At 41.2% G+C, this 19,356-nt stretch overlaps 1 long non-coding RNA gene across 1 annotated transcript; it reads left to right on the top strand.

The window, feature by feature from the left end:
* Positions 1–3,529: 3,529 nt before the first annotated feature.
* On the top strand, positions 3,530–7,085 carry LOC106146337. Its single transcript, XR_001230722.1, has 2 exons — positions 3,530–3,732; positions 6,136–7,085. It is a non-coding gene; the product is annotated as an uncharacterized LOC106146337 (long non-coding RNA).
* Positions 7,086–19,356: the final 12,271 nt, after the last annotated feature.

Raw genomic sequence — 19,356 nt, 5'->3', positions numbered from 1 at the left:
ATCAACTCATTTTACGTACCAGGTGTAGACATGGATGCCCCTTGCACATGAAATGTGAGTTAAAGCTGGCTGAACTTGTTCTTCAGCTTTAAATATTCAGAAATTTCTTCCCGTAGTTCCTCACTGAAGTCTACACTGGACGGTTCCATGTGGGAAGACGTCACAATCAGTAACGAAATGTTAATTATACCAGGAAAGAACAAGAATGAAAGCCGATATGGGGAGCATAAAGGAACAGAGGGAACCATGCAACATGAGTGCTTAATAGCGCCGGACTTAAATAAGGTGACACATCTGGGAGGCTCCAGGAGAAACCTTACAGATAGAGAAGAAACAGCAGAAGCCCGGCTCCCTCTTCCCTGAAAGTGCTCTAAAGCGATCTTGTGCCATGATCAACCATTCAGTGGTCCTTATTCTTCTAAGCTCACCAGGGTAAACCCACTCTTCTTTACACTCCTTCAGAGCATAGTCGAGTTGGTTTCTGCAGAGACCTGCTGCTCTGGGAGCTGTCCCATTTCCTCACATGAGATTCCATGCTTATGTAGATCTTAACATTTATGCCTGCGTTAGGTGACAGTCTTACTTTACTCTTCCTAGTGCAGTGGGCACTTCCTTGTTGCTCCCAAATTAATACAAACTGGTGGTTTCTTAGCTCTTCTTGTTTACTCAGTGACTCATTCAAATGCTTATAGAGCACATCTATGACCCAGGTAATGGGAAAATACGAGAATGAATGAAATCTGGTCCATACGTCACTTATGAGAGACAAGAGGTACTTCAGTGATAGACAGGCGGTGCGAGGGTATGGCTGGAACCGAAGTTCTTCACGGAGGGAAGTCATTCACCTGTGAAGAGTGGGGAGGTGTGGGGCAAGTGAGATAGATCAAAACGGGGGCAGCACGTTCTAAGCTGCAGGATCACAAAAGTGAATTATGGGATTGTTTATGCCATGTTAATTTCTGATTTTAAAAATATGGCATCACTGAAGCACTGGGAAGAGAGGAAGGAGAAGACTGAAAAGGGGAGAGACTGAACATGTGGGCTGGGATCCAGTGTGAAGGTCTCTGAATGCCAGAGCAAGAGGGATAGTCTTCGTCTTTCCTGGTTGCTGGCTTCTCACACATTATATACTATACACAGCACAAATACCTTTAAGATAGATCTTATAAGATCTCCATGACTTTTAAATATATCTGTAAAAAACAAAGTAGAGGGAATGAAGTACAGAAAAGATAATTTAATTGGCCTGGTTCAAAATTTAAGAAATGGCCGAGACTGGATTTCACTTCAGTTCTGTGATGAGCCGCTGAAAGCTTTAAGCGCTGAGGTACTGTTCACAGAGGCCCTTATCGTCTCAAAATGTAAGGCGGGGAAATGCTGTATTCTCTCCTTGCTCTCAATGCCCAATAACCCCCAAAGCCTCTCTAACAACTTGTATTTCCACTGTCATTATTTTGAGTTAATCATATTCAGTGGAGGAATAAATTTGTTCTTACTTCTGCCAAAGTTTTCCCACAGAGACATATACTAGAGTGCCAAAGATTACTACTGAAGGTTTAAAAACTACCGTGATGATGTTGGAGAAACTCTGGTGAACTGATTTCCAAAAAAAAAAGGAAGCTTGTGCCAAAATCCTTAACAAATATGGCTTCATGTGCATCGACCTCAGCCTGGAAGCTAATGACACTGCCACACAGCACTTGACACTGGGGTTGGAACCAACAACCCCCTGGTCATATCTCCAGCAGCCGTCAATGACACAGGTACAGCCAACTCCCTTAGGAAACTGACTACCTCTGTCACTGCTGCCAGGGACAGTTCTCCAGGAGCCCTGCTTGACTGTATAACCGGTTCTCATTTCTGAATGCAAAGCAGAGCCTACACTAAGTGTCTCGGCTCTAGTTGGAAACCTAGAAAGAAAGTCTCTTACGTTTTTTACTTCCTTATCACAAGGCACATTTTATCTCCCACCCAAGCATATAAAGGTGTATGTACCATACGTAGGAACAAGGTTCAGGTGCTGCGTGAGCAAAAAGATTGAAAAAGTTCTACCGATGAGGAGAAGAAACATATCCATGTCAGGAAGAGGAGCAGAGCTGATCCTGTGAGGTCGACCAAATCCACTTCCATGGCTAGGTGCGACCCATATCCGTGAAGATGGAGGCCTAACATTAATACCCAGGGGAAAGTGTGGGCTCTCACAGGAGATGGAGAAGGCTTTGGTTTCAGCTGGGCCACCTTCCAGATGGACATTCCATTTCCCATCTTCCATGAGGCTGGGTGCACAGGACTCCGTGAGTTGAGGCGATCTTCTCCCTTCCTTCCTCCTTTGCATGGAAATTGGCAACTCTTAACAGAATCTCCTTGTTCCAAAAGACACCCTCTTGGGGCTGGGGATTTAGCTCAGCGGCAAAAGCGCTTGCCTGGCAAGAGCAAGGTCGTGAGTTCGGTTCCTGGTACTGGAGAAAAACAAACAAACAAACAAAAAAACAAAAGACACCCTCTTCTTCATTGTTTCATGAGAGAGAAACCAATGTCAGCCTTATTTAATACACCGTATTTTGGGATATCCTGTACAGCAGCTTTATCTATATCCCCACCAATAGATTTACATATGTGTATGCTCAGAGAGTGTGTGAATATAACTTTAATTGTACAGTATTTTAGGTTTCTCAATTCAAATCATGAGTAGATTTTCCTTTATTTAATAATAGAAGGAAGTGGGTTCTTTGATTGTAGTCCCATAAAATCTTCAGGTATACTCAGTTGTCTTTAGTATTGTTTAGATGAAATTAATATTTAGACTGTGAATTACCAATATGGCATAGAAAATTATTGCACAAAAAGACTCAATTAAAATCAGTGAAATGCTTGGCATTTGCAAATATGGTTAATAAAGAGAATGCCCCAGCATGCAAATTATTCTGTAGGAGTACATAGACATTACATCATTTCACAAAATTGTTAGATATCATTTGGTAAATTACTCCATCAAGGACTAAGATTATTGGTTCAAAATTCAAATTGAGACTCATGACTGTTCAAGTACAGATAGCAAATTTTGCTTTTATGAATTAATGAAAATGAAATGAGAACAAAAAATCTCCTTCTGTTGCACTGAAATCTGTCTAACAGTGGTGATTTTCAGCACTGGCTGCACATTACCTGAGGAGCTTTTAAAAAAATATCATTATCCTGCTTCCCACTTTGTTTTATTTTGTGTTTTTGAGACAGAGTCTCACTGTGTTAGTTTAGGCTGGCCTTGAACTCACTATGTAGCCCAGGCTGGCCTCGAACTCACTGTGATCCTCCTTCTTCAGCCTCCCCAGTGCTGGGATTACAGGTGTGCACCACCTAGTCCTCACTTTGAAGCTCTGATTTAATTGGTCTGCAATTGAGCTTTGACTTTGGTAGTTTTTAAAAGTCCTGTGAATTTAGAATTCTGAAGGGCTACCAGGTAGCACAGAAAACTTCCACTATGATGTAATAGTTCATCCTAGAACATTTGGGATATTCTTAGTTCCTGCTGTGGGTCTAATTTTGAAAGAAAAAAATACTAAACAAATTCTATTCCTATGTTATACCATGGGCTGAATTTTTATCTCAGTTACACAGACTTTTCTGCTTTCTCTGCCAAAGAGCTAATAGGCCCAACATTTTGGAATCTGGTACACGTAGGTCTACTCATCTCCCACGTGACTATTTAGGACATAATCATCAGAAAAAAAAAATGTGAGTATGCTGTGCTTTTTTGGTGAACCCTGTGCCTCAAGATCAGTGGTAAGGGAACATCTCTGACTGTAAGTCTCCCTTGCTCCCTATCGGAACTGCCTCACTATCAAAATAAATCTGACCTAAGCTTATGGATGGTTTGTTTCCCTCTGTCCGTGTACAACAGTGGAACAGATGGAAGAAATTACAGCCGAGAAGTCTCTCCAGACTGCAGGGTTCCTGGTCAGAAAGCTTGGCTTTCCTTTTTTGGTGCAGATCTTGACTATTATTTTAAGCAACTGCATATAAATGTGGTGTTTGCTCGGAAGGCTTGAGTGATATGAAAGGGAAAGCTTCTGTCCTTTTGAAACACAGCCATCCCTTCCAAACTGCAGGTCTAGAGACGGCTGGATGTTCTCCATGCGGAAGAAGGAAGCGGATGAGGAAGCCAGCCTGAGCAGTGCAGGGGAAGAGGCATCGTCTTACTTGATGTTGTTATTGAGCGTACATCTGTCCCCATCCCAAAAGAGCTCCAGACCTCAGCTTCTTCCTTGCCTGGGTCCAGTCTTGCCTGTCCTCCCTGGGATAGCATGCTGTGCTAATACAGAGCCAGTTTACACAGGTGGGAAAAGGACTCATTGTTATGCTAGAAAATGGTGACGGTACCAGTAAGGAAGATCTTGTTTGTCCTTTAGATGTTCCACTCTGAGGACAGACTTCAGAGGACCACTGGCTTTTGTTCCTTCCTGCGCTGTTGCAGAATTCAAGAGATCAGAGAGACCAACAAGGAAATGGGAGGATTTTATTTCAAGGTTTTAAGTGCACATCAGCTCAGCTTGACCTTATTATGTCCAAAATAGCTTAGCGTTGGACAAAGGACAGGCTCCAGTGTTTATACATTTGGTCAAGGGGGTGGTCTTTGGCCAGAACTTGTGGGTGGGCAGAAGGAGAACAAAGTCAATTTGTCAAGCAGTGACAGTTTTGTATCCTGGTGGCCTGGCTTGGGCATAACAGGATGTTATGGGAACGGGAGGTTGTAAAATTGTACTTACAGGGACAAAAGTTATTGTTTTTATCTGTATTAGAACATAGAACAGCAGCTGTGGGGAGGGGAAAGTTTGGGAGGTTTGACCTTTTCAAGTCTTGCTCTAGTGCCACACCGGAGGAAGGCGAATTCCTGTCTCCACCCCTCAGGCTGGAGCTTGACCAAGCAGGGAACTTGATGGGACCAAAACCCACAGCGATAAGAAAGGAGTGAATAAGAGAGAGAATGAAAGGAGAAATGAGGAGGACGAGGAGGACAGAAAAAGAGAGCCGGAAAGGGACGCCCTACTCCCATGAGAACCGGGTTCCTCTTGGGCTGGTGATTGTCTTGCGGCGCAAAGTAACAACTGTTTTCAGTGTTCTATGGAAGGTGTGCGCAGAGGTTTGATGGGGAACAGGGTTTTCTTCCGGGAGTGGACTGTGCCTCCCTGACTTCACACAGTGGGCGAGTTGCAGCGCACCACGGAGGAAACGCATATGCCCTGAATTCACCCGGATGTGATTGACACAAAGACTTCCGGCCGCAGATTCACAGGGAGACCTCTTGGCTCTACTGCAGAAGAGTGCGGATTTTTTCCTAGTCGCAGTTACTGCTTCAGTTTTCAAGTTATCAGAATTACTCGCTTTTCTCATACACCTTTCCTCTTTTGTCTTATTACTGATGAAATAACAACAGCTTTATGAAAACATCAATTTACCACCTCCCAACCTTAGATTACCCGTTCTAGACTAACCAAGGAAAAGAGAACCCACCACCAAGTTTAACAATGACTGTCTTTTTCCCTGGCAAGATTCCTTTAAATTGAAATGCCTGTACACACAGTTTGAGTGGAGAACTGCAGGATCTTCTAGTCCCCTCCTACAGTGAAGCACAGTTAACTAGGCTTATAAATCTTGATTTAGTGCTAGTGATTTGATGGCCCAGCTGGGAGTGAAACATGTAACTTATTTTTATTTTATTTTATTTTATCTTATTTATTTATACCTTTCTGAGACAGAGTCTCACTATGCAGTTCAGCCTGGCCTTGAGCTCACTTTGTAGCTCAGGCTGGTCTCAGACTCACAAAGATCCTCCTGTCTCAGCCTCCCGAGTGCTGGGATTATAGGCATGCACCACCATGCCCGACTTAGAAACATGTAACTTAGGAGAGAATAGCAATTCCTTTGTTGTAGCCTTGCCTGAGTTCAAGTCTAAGAGTTATGACTTAATAACAGCAATATGAGCCAAAGGCTAAAATTATCATTAAATCGATCGAAACTTGTTTATATCTCTTTATAGCTTTGTTTATATCTCTCCCTTATGTCCCTTTATGATTGATTCAAGCGCTGAGATTGAACAGTATTTGAAAGAAAATAGTCCAATTTTATCATTTTCTCTAGTTCCCAGCAGGTGGCAGTGTTGCCCGGCGTTGTGGTCCCTCAGAGGCTGGATGCGGATTCAAAGCACAGCTGAAGTGGTCAACCTCTGTCCAAATAACATGTGGCCAATGATCACAGTAGAGGGGCGCAGTCGGTTATCCACCACCGGTAACTTGTTAAACTGTTCAGTACACTACTTATTCCTCAACAGCCTTGCTCCCAGACCACCTCTCTTCTACAACTGCACGTTGGTTCCCTTTGATTATTGGAAAAGTCTTAATTCCTTAGTCTAAAAATTAAAAACTTCCATCTACTGAATTCAATTAGTTTCTCCGGCCTGAAGGACATAATTCCACCCCCAAATACGTCATGCAGCAGCCATATTGACTCCCTGGCCTGCGAAGAACTTGAAAGACAGCGGGTGCAGGAAAGTTCCGGAATCTTCCTTCACTATCTCGAAAGCAGATGAAATTCCCTGCCCAGCACCGGGAGGCTATCATCCTTATCCTCAAGGACAGAAAGCCAAGGTCAGGGGAAATCTGTGCAAATAGTTCTTCCACAGTAATTCTTAGTTTTCCAGTCACTTCTCCACCCACTTAATTACCCTTTTTCAAGCCCACTGTCTTGTTATGGTTCCACAGTTTATGACTCTTTGTCCCAGTCCCTGTTTACAGGTCCAACTCTAACTGACTGGGGTCTTTGTTTCTTTACGAATGCCCCAGGCTACATCAAACCTGTGTTAAATACATTTGTTTGCTTTTTCCTGATGGTCTCTCTTATGTCAACTTGATTCTCAGGCCTAGGTAGAAAACTCTAAGAGAACCGCAGTGAAGGTTTGCTTCCTCTACTGTGGCAGTCAGGATGGGCAGCAATAGGAGAAAACAGGAAGGAAGGATAAGAATTAGGAGTTTCCCACAGTATCTTAGGACTATGGAAATTATTGAGGAAATTAAAAAAATAATTCGTTATAAGGTGTGTTGGTTTGGCATTTATTTTTGCAAGGGAACACAATACAATACAGGACACATATTTTATATGATTATTTATAGTAGTCACCCAAAGAACAATGTACAAAAGAGTGCAGGAAATCTGTCCACACACCAAGACCAAGGAATGAGGACCTGGATCCCACAGAAATGTCCTGTATGAGTCCAGTTGAAGACCTAGAGCCCATAACAATGCCTCCCAAGAGTCCACATGGAGGCCCAGAGCCCATAACAATATCTCATGCAGGCCTGTTTCACGCATCTGTGCTGGGAAGGCCGTAAGGTTAGTGGTGGAATTTAGAATATCTGTGCCAGTGGGATGAAGGGTCTGTGCTAGCAAGCTGAGGGATCTCCACTGAAGCCAGGAAGCGATACTCAGAAAAACCAGAACTCCCCTGAAAGGTACCACAGCCATTCTCAGGAACAGTGAGGTCCCGAGCTCCTTCAATGATCAAGATAGCCAAGTTCCCATCAGGGAAGCCAATGCAGCAAGCTTCTCCAGGAGACCGGCAGTGCACCATCTTCCCCTCCAGAGCCAGAAAGCGATGCTCAGAATGAGGACCAGAGCTCCCCCAAAAGTGAACCGAAGCTATTCTCAGTGCCAATGAGGTCCTGAGCTCCTTGGAGGATGAAAATCGCCAAGTTCATCAGGAAAGCCAGCATGATGAGCTCCTCCAAAAGAACCAACAGCTCCTTACAGCTTCTACCAGCTCCCAACAGCATTTCTCTGTTCCCAACAGCCTCCCTCAGCTCCCAACAGCCTAACTTCTTCTCCAGTTCTGCCTCTTACGCTGCTGGCAACAATTCTCAGGTGGGCCTCCCACACCCAGCACCACGCTTACTCAGTTCAGCTGGCGGTTATAAGTTGACCGCCAGTTGTCAATCCACTACATAAGGCAACCAATGGATTGGAATGCAAAAGGGCTAAGGAACAATATAAACTAGGCAGGTGAGCACTGTTAGACATGCACCTGTTTATTTTCCCCTTCCTCTCTCTCTTTTGGGTACACATAGGAAAGACAATGGCTACCCACAGCCCTGATCTGACATGTTGCTCCACTAATTCTCTTCATGAGTCCTAGGGAAGATTCTGATTGGCCAAGTTTGAACCAATTATCTATGACCAGTGGAATAGAACCAATTAAAGTAGATGTGGCCTCTCCATAACAGCAGAGCAGTTTCCAGTGTGGCCTAGGGCCATACAGGCCTAAGGATGCGGCTGGTGCACCCTGAGGTGTATGATGCCATGGTGATGTGGAGGGAATAATGAGGACATAGGTAGGGGATGTCTAAAAGAAATAGTTTGTAGGACATGGGTAGTGATCAGCTAAAAGGTGAAAGAAAGCATGAAAACCCTCTAGGAATCACAGATCAAAATATGACAAGGGAACAGTAGTCATATAGGAGAAGATGGTAAGTTCAAGAGAAAGGTTCTGGACTTAGCATTAGAATTTTGTCCATAATGATGATATTGTCCATTAGAACTTTTTGTGGAAAATCATAAAATACATCTGAAAATTTTAATTTAGTTTTTTGTATTCTCTGGTGAATAACTCAGCACATTGCCTCAAGGTTTTGGGAACTTGTGGTTGAGAAGAGCAAAGGCACTAAACCAAAATAACTTAACCAAATACTCTATTCCAATAGGAAGGCACCGAGATATCTTGATCAAGTCACCTCTTCTACATCATTAATTTACTGTTTCAGTCTGTGAAATCAAGTCATGCGTGCAGTGAGGAATTTTGACTGATCTGCAGCAACGGCAACTCATTCATACATTCTTTAAATGCATACTATTTGAGGAGGATTTCCCTCCTACGTATCTCCATTTCTTTCACAGAAAACCTTTTTTTCTCACACTTTTGCTCCTGTGGATTGCTTATAGCCTATGCCTGCTTCTATGAAGGTGTATTACACCTTGATCCATGTCTCCACTTTTACGTCAAACTTCTCTTCCACTTCTTATCTTGTCTTTGTCCATTTTATGTACTGCATTAATTTTATTGCTGTCACAGGAAGTATTTTGGAGCAGAATTAATTTTAGATTATTTGTCCTTTAAAAGCAGAAGTAGAAATAACTTAGCTCTCCATTGCTGTGTAACAAATGATCCCCAAACATTGTGGCTTACACAAAAATATTAATCTCACAGTATATTTCGCTGGGCCCAGAACCTGGGCTGGGCTCAGCTGGGTCCCCTGCTGCTGGGTCTTTCATGGGCTGGGCTCAATGTGTCACTGGTGGTTATGGTTGTCTTGGGTCTCAGTTGGGAAAGATCTGCTCCTAAGCCCACCCATATGCTATCCTGCAGGGCCCCATCCCATGCCTGTGTCTGCTGGAGGTCATCCTCAGTTTCTTCTTCTGTGGGCCTCTTAATGAGTAAGAGAGGACAAGCAAGACAGAAGTCATAGTCTGTAGAATGTAACCTCAGAAGTGATGACCCATAACTTTCATTGTGTGCTGTTTGTTATGTGCAAGTCTCTCAAAGGATGCCATGAACATCATAGGGAGAAGAATACTGGGGGCTCCTGAGAATTCTGCACCACATTGTAAATAAAATAAAGAATGCTATAGTCCAATGGGGATTACAGATCACATCCAGCTGCATTTTTCTTATTTGCACACCTAAGTTTGTGTGTGGCTATGTGTATAGGTTTGTGTGCATAGGTAGGGAAGAGTAGGTTGTACTTAGCAGTAGAAGGCATATGAAAACCATTCCAAATTATATGCTGTCCTGCTCTCCTCACTCCCACTTTCAGCTTTTAGGAGGCAGCTTTTTCCTCTACTTTGCAAAGAAAATAGAAACCAGAAAGGGACTCTTCCTGCTCATTGAATGCCTGTGCTCCAAGCATGTCCACCTACCGTCTTTGTCCTCACAGCTGTCCCACTCTAGAGCTGCACACGCTTCTGACCAGGCTGAGCATCTACAAGTGTGCTGGCCTCTAAATTCCTCTCCTTCCTCAGGGGCCACATTTTATTCTTTCTTTTAAAAGATAGGAAGCCAACTTTCCTCCTGTCCAGAGAAATGCTTTGCTTAATGCCTGCTTTCACGAGGTCCCTTTCCAATCAGTTTTCCTAAATCAGTCATTTATTGTCTTTGACTTGCTTTTTTCAACTTCCCTTCACACCTCAGCTCCCTGGAATCTGATTTGCGTCCATCCCCTCTTTAACAACACGGTCCTCTCTCCTGCCTCCATCCCTCTGCCAACTCATCTCTTGTAATTTACTCCTCTTTGTCACAAAACTCCTTACTGTTTCAAGTTTCTTTTCCATTCTGCCTAGAGGAAGCCCTATTGTCAGCGTCGCTAATGATGTGAAATCCAATGATCAATTCTTATCCCCTTCCACGTCCAGCATCATGGTAGCACTAGATGTGGTTGATGGTTATGTCTCTCTTGCTACATTTTCCTCACCTGATTTTAAGGACACCACTTGATTTTCCCTCTACCTCTTGGCCATGCTCTCTGTGATTATGCTGGTTCCTCTGGTTTCTCTCAGTCTCTTAGGAGTACTGGAGGGTCTCAGAGCTCAGTCCCAAATCCTCTTCTTTTCCAAACCTACACTACTTCCTCCATGAGCTCAGCCCAGCTCAAGGCTTTAAATGTCATGCACGTACCCACAGCTTATTCAGACACTCATTTAACAACCAAGTTATGTTCCTATGACTAGATTGTTAAAAGAATTGATTGCTAGAAGAGAAGCTGTATATAGCATGTACAATACAGTATTCAGAACAAAGAAATGGTCAAAGGAAACTCCAACTTGATGACTTTGCTTTTATTTGCATAATTCCTACCTGCAGTACTAAATGTATAACAAAACACAAAACTACAGTACTGTAATATATGGTCCAATCAGCAAAACTTGCAATACTCTATAAACAAGATGTACAAAAAAGGGACATTGAGGCTGTATAAACAGATATACCAAAAAAAAGGGCTGTAAGTCTGAGTGTGAGCTCTAAGTTCAAACAGTATACCTCAATCCTAAGTCCCAAAAGGCATTAAATAGGTAGGTCATTAAATGAGGAGTAACTGCAGAGTTATTTTGGTGGCCCAGACTTTCCTTCTAAACACTGTATTTGTCATCTCCCTCAGGATATTTAACATGTTATTAAACTTAAGATTTCCTGAACTCTTGACTTCCCCCTTCTGAAATTTGTTTCTCCTAATATCGCCTCACCTCAGCTCATGGTATCTCGCTTACTTTTCAGTTCCATGGGCCACCACCGTCTTTGGCTCGTCTCGTCTCCCACACTCTTTGCTGAAACATGATTGTCATCTGCTGGCATTGTCTTGGGAAAATATCTTGAAGCCACTGCCTTTGTGCCCTGGTCTGATCACCAGCTGCTCTCACCGTCACTGTGACAACCGTACTGTCTTCTACACTGGCCCCAGCCCTCTTTTCCTTGCACGCCACAGTCTGAGCTCCTCACAGCAGGTAGGGGAACCTTTGAAACAGGAGTCAGGTTATGCCACCCCTCCTCTCACAGGCCTGCGGAGGTGGGGTGACATTCCACACACACTGCACACCAAGTCCTTCTGAGATCCCAAGATCTTAGATGACCTGAACTCTGACCACTTCTGCTACTGCTTTCCTTGAGCTCGCACTCCTCCGGCGAAGCTGGCCCCTGGGTCTTTCTGAAATCTGCCATGTGTTTGGAGACTTTCCAGGCTACCCCACCCCTCATAGCCCCATGTTTGACCCCACATCTCTGTCATTGTCTGCTTGAAGGTCACCTTATCCAGGAGACTGATTCAGACTCTCCTCCACATCATTCTTCTGCAGCTCCTACTTATTCACCCTGTGTTTTTAAAAGCACTTCTTGCAGGGCATGGTGGCACATGCCTGTAATTCCAGCACTCAGGAGGCTGAGGCAGAAGGATCATTGCAAGTTCCAGACCAGCTGGGGCTACAAAGTGGCTCAAGCCCAGCCCGAACTGCATATCGAGACCCTGTCTCAAAAAGACAAGAAAAAAAAAAAAGCACTTCTTATCTTTTAACTTATATCACATTTTCTGTCAGTTATTAATATATTTGTTTTTATTTCTCAGAGTATAAACATCATAATGAAAAATATTTTCATCTGTTTTCTTCACTGCTGTATTCCTAGCTTCTAGGAGTGCCTCTGATTAGTTCAGGTGATCATTAAATATATTTTGAATATGTTTTATTAAATGGGGACAACCAGACTTTATTTCCAAGGCCAATTGATTCCCTTATATCTTTAATTTTACTGCTGAGCATTTTAAGCTACAGATCTTTCTTTCCATAATATTTTTTACCTCTCTTCTTTCCTGGTAGCAGATTCCTTCTGCCTGACTAGTCCTGTCTGTTTTCCTGTAGACATATTTATTCCTCTAAGTTCAGTTATATTATGATTCCATTGTTGGTATTATACATTCCCTGTATTAGTCAGCTTTCCTGTTACTGGAACAAAACACCTGACACCTGCAGGTTAAAGGAAGAGAGGTTTTTGGCTCAGTTTTGGAGGTGTCAGTCCACAGTCAGCTGGGTCCAAGGCAGATACATCATGGTAGGAGAATGTGGCAAGGCAAATCTGCTCAGTTCATGGTGACTAGGAAACAGCACAGGAAAAATCACCAGCAAAAGATAGACCTTACCATGCCATGCACCCGGTCAGCCACATCCTCCTACTGGCTTCTGTCTCCTAACAGATGTTGAACATAATGTCCCTGTAATCCAATCATCTCCCTGGGACTCTCTTACTGCAGTCACTGTGGCTGTTAAGATTAACTGACACAATCTTATCCACACATCTCCATCACAACTACTCTTTACATCTCTTCAGCCTTGCTCTCTCTCCAGCATCCCACCTGAGACCTTTTCTTGGAGGTCCTACAATTCTGATTTGCTCTTCCTTGTTTCCTCTTACCCTAGTAGTAGTATCATTATTCCTAGTTGCCCAAATTGAAAATTTGGAGATTTTTCTAAATTTTTGTTATTCTCTGTCAAATCTAATTGGTCTCATAGCCACATTAGTTTTACACTCTAAGTACATACCGTAGTGACGTTCCAACCATGTGGTGATGGCACATTGCTATGCACCAACCTCCAAGCTGCTACCAGAAAGACCTTCTTAAAAGCCAAGTCCAAAGCTGATGTTTCCTTACTTTACATCTCAGACTGGCTCAACTGGCCTGCAAAGCCCCTGCCTTCGGGTTCCTTTCTCTTCCTTATTTGTCCCTAGACATTCTCATTGATGTATAATTATTTTATCTATTGTTACCCTAATTTGTCATGCATTCTACAACTATGTGCCCTTCTAGGCCATGTTCTATGCTTAAAACACTCTTTCTCCTTGTGCTTTTCCATGGATATTTTCTGTACTTCAACCTTTCTTCTTCTTTCTCCATTCAGAAAATTCACACCCATCTTTTAAAATTCATCTTAATCATGAAAAGATTAAGATAAAATTCATCTTAATCTATGAAAAGATAAGCACTCTTTTGGGTGAATCCACAGCATCATGGGCACTGTAGACTGTATTGGAAGTGCCACTTACATATTTCCTTCTAGCTTTTACTCATTTATTTTGTTTTTTGTGTTTTTGTCCAGTACTGGGAATCAAACTCATGACCTCACGCTTGCCAGGCAGGCATTGTGCCACTGAGCTAAATCCCCAGCTCTGCCTTCTAGCTTTTATGACAAAAGTTATATCTTCCTCATCGTTGCATTCTCAGTATCTGACACAGTGCTTACTCAACCTGTAATAAATGATCAGCTAATACAGTGACCTCTCAAGTTACGACTGGCCTCACATATGACAAGTTATGACCAGAATTTTAGGTTTAACTTACAACCAAAATATTGAGTTACAGCCCAAATGCTGACTGCTTGTGCAGTTGTAAGCAAAGACTTGTGATGCCAGAAAAGCGTATGTAAGTGTACATGGGTATCAGCCTGAGCCCAGATGCACGTGTTTGTGGATATGGTTTCAGTCAGTGCTTTATATAATTGCTACAGTTACTGCTATCAAATTGTCCCCGAAAGAGCTAGAAAAGAAGCTAAAGAAGAAAGGAATGGGAAAGAAAGCAATCACAATTAAAAAGAAAAAGAAAATTGTGGAGAAATATGAGAGTAGCACTCATGTGACTGATCTTGCTAATATGTACAGCATGTCAAAATCTGCCATCTTGACACTCTTACAGAGAAAAGATTTGTATAAGGAAGCTAGTGTTGCTAAAGGTGTTCCTGCAATTAGTAAGTCATAATCAACAGTATTAGATGAGATAGAAAGGCTATTATTACTGTGAATAAATGAAAGGCAGATGGCAGGTTATAGCCTATCTGAGTCTATAATTTGTGAAAAGGCAAGGGCTATAAATGCAGAACTTGTAAAATGATAATCCATCAATGAGTGATAATGGTGAAACATTTCATGCCAGTAAGGGGTGGTTTCACAATTTTAAGGTGGGACCTGGAGTTCTTAGCATAACTAGACATGGTTAAACGTAGTGCTGACAAAAGGGTTGCTGAACCTTTTTGGTAAATTACATATACCACATCGAAAAAATGACACAGAGAAATGGCTACTGCTCTCATCAAATTTTCAACTGTGATGAAACTGGCCTTTTCTGGAAGAAAATGCCCAAGAGAACGTGCATTATCCAGGAAGGAAAGCAAATGCCAGGCTACAAGCCTATGAAGGATGGGCTAACCTTAGTGCTATGTGCCAATGTGAGTGGTGTCCTCAAGATAAAGCCTCTCTTGGCCTATCACTCTGAGACCCCTAGAGTGTGCAGAAAACATAAAGTCATGAGGAATAGGCTAGGAGTCATGTGGAGATCTAACACTAAAGTTTGGGCAACAAGAGTAATTTTTCTTGAGTGGATCAAGGAGGCTTTCTGTCCTACTGTTAAGAAATATTTAGAGGACAAAACTTATTACTCAAGGCTCTCCCCATCCTGGACAATGCTCCTGTTCACCCGTGAGATTTGGAAGAGAACTGGCTGAAGAATTCCAGCGGCTCTCAGTTGTGCTCCATCCACCCGAATACAATTCCTCTACTGCAACGTATCGACCAGCAGAGTATAGCTAACTTTAAGAAACTGCTCACCAAGGAACTGTTCCTGAAGTTCTTGCAGATGTTCTGAGATACAGATTTAACCCTTAAAGAGTTCTGGAAGGAACATTACAACAACCTTTACTGTGTGGGGATAACTGAGAAATCTTGGGCTAATATCTCTCTAAGGACACTGAGATCTGCTTGGAAGAAAGTGTGGCTCAAAATTATACAGGAGAGAGACTCGGATGGCTGTGTAGAGGAGTGTGAGCCTTCAATTGACCTTGTGGTTGAGGACACTGTCACTATAGCAGAGTCCACAGGCTTCCAGGTAGACACTGATGATGTTGAGAAGCTGGTGGAGGAACACTCAGGAATTGTCTACAGAGGAACTTGAGCAACTTCTGGCTGAGCAACAGAGAAGGGCAGCTGAGGAGCTTTCTGAAGAGGAGGGGAGTATCAACAATCAGTGCAGGAAAATTCTTCCTCAGAAATAAAGAAAATACTGAAAAATTAGGCAGAGCTACAAACATTTGTAGAGAAGACCGATCAAGACAGAGAAAAAGCTAGTTAGCGTATTCACTTGCTTAATGACAATATCTTGTCATACTACAGAATAATGTTAAAGAAAAGACAGAAGCAGAAAACATTAGACCAATCTTTAATTGTGAAAAGATTGAGACCTAATGAGCCAAAGCAGGCCCTAGTGGGCTAGAGTCTCTCCCAAGAAGAGAAATGACACCAGAGAGCCAGATTCCTGATGTTTTTATGGAAGACGACTCTTCTCCCAAACAATAACCACCTTCCATTTCATCCTCCCCCCTGCAAGCCAAAGATGTCAAATTGAAATGTGAGTACAGTATGAAATTGTTGTCTGGTGGTCTGAGCAACTGATTTGAAGGTGACAATATGCAAAGGAATTACAATGGTGAATGCCTACCACCTTGTCTAGTGAAACTCTGTATTATCTATAATGTTTTATTGAAGAATTATTTTCTTAGTCTCTTCAGTGGTTTGAGCAACCTTTCATTCTTACATCTGATAATCTGAGCAATGTAGTTGAGGATAGCGATATGCAGTGTAACCACCAATGCTGAATTGTATTATTTTGTCTTGAGACCCTGTATCACTTTGAATGTTCTTGCTTTGATTTGTTTATGTTTGTGATACTGGTATACTGCTACTGTTCTTTTGTTTGTTTGTTTGTTTCTCATGTACTACTCTCTTTAAAATTTAGAAAAAATATAAAAAAGAAATTGTTGTTTCAGGTAAACTGGGCACATTTTTAAACTTTTTGGTGAATAAACTAGGAAAATTATTGGTGTTTCTGGAAAATTATACATATTGTACAACCCCTTTTTATTATGTAAAGGTAAGGTAAGGGGTGCTTTTGGAGGTTCAGAATGCTTTGGGTATTTCCATTATTTATTATGGGAAAATAGTTCTGACTTACAACCAATGTGAGTTACAACCAGCCCTTGTGTATGAATTGAGTTTGTAAGTCAAGAGTCCATGGTATTGAAGTAAACAAGAGAAGAAACACCACACACTTGGGAAACCTACTGTGTTAGCTCAGATTCAACTTAAAAAGCTCATAAAGTATACACTGGAAATAAATGGGGGAACTGGATATTTGTGCCACTATTCTCCTTATAAGAATTCTTATGTTAAGGAAAGATTCCAACATAGCCAATTACAAAAGGAAAAACTCAGAGGAGAGACACTCGATAGGGCATATGTATGCACAGTGAGAATAAAAATGACCAATGCTGTAACTTTAATGTACATTTATGGCCAGAAAGGTAACCCTTAACAGAAGTGTGCTTTCAGGATCCAAATAAAACTAACTACAAATGCAGTAATGTGTTCTAACAACCTCATATCTTTCCTCAATCTCTAATTACATTTCCCTCCCTATGTATCTTTTCTCTCACCTCCATGAAATTTCCACAAACCTGCTAATCACTACCCTTTTACTCTAGCTATAAAATAACTCCAACAGAGTCCACCTCTGTTTCTTCACTGACTGATATTGCTATTTTTCACTTGCTGATACTGCTACTACCTCATCTTACCTACTTACCACCTGCCTTTGTTCCTTTTTTATTACTTTATCTCTTTCTCAACATCCCAGACTAACTGCTAATAAAGTATAGCTCAGTGCTGGTGAGCCTATGGCACCTGTGTCAGAGGGGGCTGTTTATATCATTGAGAGTTGCAAAGGTTTTGCCACCACTGGTATAATTTGTAAGGGAGACTGACAAAATGGTAAGATTATAAAACAAATGTAGATGTTTATGATTGATGTATGGTGGAATCTGTGAATGTTGTTATAGCCAATAGGAAGTAAGCACTCCTCAGATGAAGAAATACAAATGGCAAATAAATATATGAAAAAAATGTTCATCGTGGGTCATTCAAGAAATGGAAATTAAAACAACACTGAGATTCCATCTCACTCCAGAAAGAATGGCTATCATCAAGAAATCAACCAACAACAAATGCTGGAGGGGCTGTGGGGATAAGGGAACACTTCTCCACTATTGGTGGGAATGTAGACTGGTACAACCACTGTGGAGCATAGACACAAAACTCTTCAGTAAGTTAATGACAAATACAATGCAACACTTTATTGGGAAGGTCATAGATCATGATCAAGTAGGCTTCATTCCAGGAATGCAAGAATGGTTCAGCATAACCAAAGCAATAGATGTAATAAACCACATAAACAGAAACAAAGACAAATTCACATGATCAGCTCAATAGACATAGAAAAGCCTTTTATAATATTCAACATTTATTCATGATAAAAATCCCAAAGAAAACAGGTGTAAAAGTTCCTTATCTCAATATGATAAAAGCTATTTGTGACAAACCTACTGCCAATGTGATATTAAATTTGAAAAGCATGAAAACTTTTTCTCTAAAATCAGAAAGAAGACACTGTTATCACTATTATCACTTGTATTCCATATAATATTCAAAACATTAGCCCAAGCAATCAGGCAAGGATAAGAAATAAAATGGATATGTATAAAAAGGAAAAGGTCAAATTATCATTATTTCCATATGACATGATCCTAGAAGAACCCAAATTTCCACCTAGAATTAATAACCATATTTAACCATGTAACAGGATACAAAATCAACACAGAAATCAAGTGTTCCTGTCTTCCAATAATGAACTCACCAAGAAAAAAATTAGGAAAATAGTAACATTGACTATAACAACAAGGAAAATAAATACTTAGAAATTAACCTGACAAAGTAAGTAGAAGACCTCTAGAATGAAAGCTACAGTACTATGAAAAAGAAGGTCAAAGTGGGCAGCAGCCAGTGGAAAGATATCCCCATATTCCTGGATAGATAGAAGGACTATCGTCAAAATGGCCATACTTCCCAAACTGGTATATAAATTTAATACAATCGCAAATTAAAATATCAACACCATTCCTCATACAACTAGAAAAAAGTCCTAAAATTCATATGGAAACAGAAGAGATCCAGAATAGTAAATGCAATCTGGACAACTAAATAAAATAAGAGGCATCAGAATCCCCAACTTCAAGTTATTTCACAAGGTTATAATGATGAAAACAACATGGTACTGCCACAAAAACAGACACGCATGTCAGTGAAATGGAGCAGAAGATGCAGAAAATAATCCAGGTGCATTAAGTCATCTGATTTATGACTAAGAGTCCAAAAGCATACATTGGAGGGAAATAGTAGCTTTAATAAGTGGTGTTAAGAACATTCTAACACATATACAGAAAATTGATTCTGGATCTATATCTTTCACCATGTACTAAACTAAATGTGAATCAAATCCCTAAATATTAAAATAGAAGCACTTAATCTGCTGTAAGACAAAACAGGTAAAACTCTGAGGACATAGGCACAGGCAAGTACTTTCTAAAGAGAATTGCAATTGTAAATGAAATAGCACTAAGAACCAACAATAGGATCATGTCAAATTAAAAAACTTCTGCAGAGAAAGGGGAACCACCTATACAGTGAAAAGACAATCACATAATGGAAAAAATTTTCTTGTTACTTTTCAGACAGAGGACTAACATCTAAAATATACAAATAACTAAAAATATCAACCCCCCCAAAATAAAAGATGGAATCAAAAAATTAGCAATAGAAATGAATACTTTTCAGAGGTACAAATGGCCAATACATGCAGAAATGCTGTATATCTCTGGTCATTACAGAAATGCTAATTA

Source organism: Chinchilla lanigera, unplaced genomic scaffold (assembly GCF_000276665.1).
Source record: "Chinchilla lanigera isolate Chin_1 unplaced genomic scaffold, ChiLan1.0 scaffold00073, whole genome shotgun sequence".
Lineage (NCBI taxonomy): Eukaryota > Metazoa > Chordata > Mammalia > Rodentia > Chinchillidae > Chinchilla > Chinchilla lanigera.
The sequence above is the reverse complement of the archived record's forward strand: the minus strand, read 5'-3'. Positions and strand labels throughout refer to the sequence as shown.